A 3330-nucleotide genomic window follows, 5' to 3' on the forward strand; every position below is an offset into this window, starting at 1 on the left:
TAAGTTTTTGTATTTAAGGTGTACGATTTAATGTAATATGTACACATTGTGAAATGATTACCACAATCAAAACATTAACATGTCCATCTCTGCATGTAGTTACCTATAGTGTATGTGCATATATGTTGAGAACACCTAGGATCTACCATCTTAGCAAATTTCCAGTATACTCTACAATGTTATCTATCTATAGCCACTATGTTATGCAACAGCTCTCCAGAACTTACTCATCTTGCATAACTGAAACTTTGTACCCTTAACCAACATCTTCCCAGGCCTCCCTCCCTCTAGTCCTTGGTAACCACCGTTCTAGTCTCAGCTTCTGTAAGTTTAGCATAGTATCTGTCAGGTATATCCATGCTGTCACAAATGGCATGAAACAATGTAGGGGGCCAGGCTATGAGATAGATTATGGGGGCCTGACTATGTGACTTAAGCCCCCGAAGTCTTGAGGTTGATGTGACCTTGCTTTAGGAACAGGGAGGTGGTCCCTGGCTATGGGCAGAATGCTGATAACCTGGCACTCCTGAGGCAAGATGGCATCTGCTGAGAGCAGATGTCAAAATGCAGGCATTTGGGTTTAGAGAAATCTTTTAATTTTTCTTTTTTCCCTTTCTTTTCCTTTTTTCATATTTTTCTTGTTTGTATTTTTTTTACCTGTATTTAATTCTATTAACCTTTTTACTCTTTAATAGGATCTTTTACTTCATTTTTCTCTTCAGCTTCTCATCTTCCTTGGATTAAATTTTCAAGTTTTACTTCTTTTATTCTCCCATTCCCTACCTTACTAGGATAACCATTAAACTTTATTAGTCTTTAGATAGTTAACTCTATGGTATTACTATTGAATACTTTTCTAATGTTAAAGGAGTTATAGTTTTGCATTTAGTAGCTATTTACCATACGCCAATATTTGGTTTGTCTTAGTGTTTATATTATAATTATAGATCCCTTTTCTAAGGTTAAGGATAGTATATTATTGGTTCTTAGGGTATATCAATAACAGAATTCACAAAAACATGTCAAAAGACACCCAAAATGCTTTTGATAAAATCCAACACCTATTCCTAGCCTTTCACAAAATACAAACTCTATTCATGATAAAAACACTGAAGGAAATAGGTATTGAAAGACCTTAAATCAATCCGTTAAAAGTCATTTATGACAAACCTACTGCCAATACCATATGATATAGAGAAAAACCAAAAGCTTTCCCTCTAAAATCAGGAACAAAGCTGGGGATACTGGCACATAGCTGTAATCCCAGCACTTGAGAGACTGAAGTGGGAGGATTTTCTGCAAGTTTGAGGACAGCCTAGGCGACATAATGAGTTCAAAACCAACCTAGACTACATAGTGAGACCCTGTCTCAAAAAAAAATCAGGATCAAGACAAGGATGTTCATTATCATCAACACTCCTGTTTGATATAGTACTTGAAACATTAGCCAGAGCCATCAGGCAAGAGAAAGAAATAAAAGGGATATGTACAGGAAAAGAAGAAGTCAGTTTATCATCATTTACAGATGACATGATCCCTCACATACAGCATCCAAAAAATTCCACCAGGAAACTCTTAAAATGAATAACCAAATTCAGCATGATGTCAGGATACACAATCAACATACAAAAGTCAGCAGTGTCCCTATATAACAATATTGAACCCACTGAAAAAGAAATTAGGAAGACAATATAATTCACAAAAACATAAAAAATTAAATACTGTACTTAGAAGTTAACCTAACCAAAGAAGTGAAAGAGCTCCATGATGAAAACTAGTACTCTGAAAAAAGAGATTGAAACAAACATCAGAAATTGAAAATATGTCCCTTCTTCCTGGATAAGTAAAATTAATATTGACAAAATGGTCATAGTTCCCAAACTGGTATAATATTAGCACCGTCCCATTTAAAATACCAACAGCACTCCTTATAGAACTACGGAAAACAATCCTAAAATTCACATGGAACACGGAGAGATCCAGAATGGCAAAAAAACTCCTAGGTACAAGATTAAAGCCAAAGGCATTTCAATACTGGATTTCAAGTTATTTTACAAACCTACGGGGATAAAAACAGCATGGTACTGGCATGAAAACAGACATGTGGATCAGAAGAACAGAATACAGGATGCAGAAACAACCACAAACAATTTTAACTATTTGGTCTTTGACAATAAGGGGAAAACATAGTGGAGGAAAGATGAACTCTTTAATAAATGGTGTGAAAACTGACTATATGCATGCAGAAAATTGAAGGTAGACCCATCTCTTACAATGCACTGAATTAAAATTCAAAATGGATCAAAGATCTAAATTTTAAAAGAAAAACAATCTTTTGGAAGATAATATAAGTAAAACTCTTGAAGACATAGTTGTAGGGAAATGATTTTCTGAAAAGAACGCCAATAGCACAAGTAATAACATCAAAGAATACAAATGTGAGATATCAAATTAAAAATCTGCACAGCAAAGGAAACAACAGAATGAAGGCACAACCTCTGAATGGGAAAAAAATTTTGCAGCTGTTCCTTGGACAGAGAAGTAATATCTACAGTATATAAAGAACTAAAAAATAATTAGACTCCCTATCTTAGTTACTTTCATTGTTGCAAAATACCTGATGCACAAAGTTAAGGCAGGCAAGGTTTTTTTTTAGCTCAGTTTGTAGAGGTTTCAGTCCATCACCAGTTTACTCCAAGGAAAAGGGGCATCACAGAGGAGAACCAGTCCATGACAGGCAGGAGGTAGCAAAACAATAACAGAAAGCTGCAGCTCTTTTATCCCTTATATCTTATCCAGGATACTTAGAACAGGTAGCACTCACACCTTTAATCCTAGTGCTGTTGATTCTAGCATTGCACCATGAATCAATCTTGGCATTATACACTGTAGATCCAGCCACATCTGAAAAAGTCTCACCTATAACTAATTGCTTGAGTCTTTGCAGGGACATCTAGACACAAGCCATAATACTCCCCAAAATAAAAGACCCAGTCAAAACGTATGCAACTGGATGAATACATATTTCTTGGAAGAAGACTTACAAATGAACAATAATACATTAAGAAATGTTCAACATTGCTGGTCATTAGAGAAATGCAAATAAAATTAACACTGAGATTCCATCTTACTCTACAAAGAATAGCTATCATCAAGGAATCAAATAATGTAAGTGCTGGCGAGGCTGCAGGGAAATAGAAACCATTCTACATTGCTGGTGGGAATGTAAATAAGTATAATCATTATGGAAATCATTTTGGTGAGTCCTCAAGAAATTAAAACTAGAGGGCTGGGGATTTAGCTCAGCGGTAAAGCACCTGCCTGGCAAGC

This window comes from Chinchilla lanigera, unplaced genomic scaffold (genome assembly GCF_000276665.1).
Source record: "Chinchilla lanigera isolate Chin_1 unplaced genomic scaffold, ChiLan1.0 scaffold00106, whole genome shotgun sequence".
Taxonomy (NCBI): Eukaryota; Metazoa; Chordata; class Mammalia; order Rodentia; family Chinchillidae; genus Chinchilla; species Chinchilla lanigera.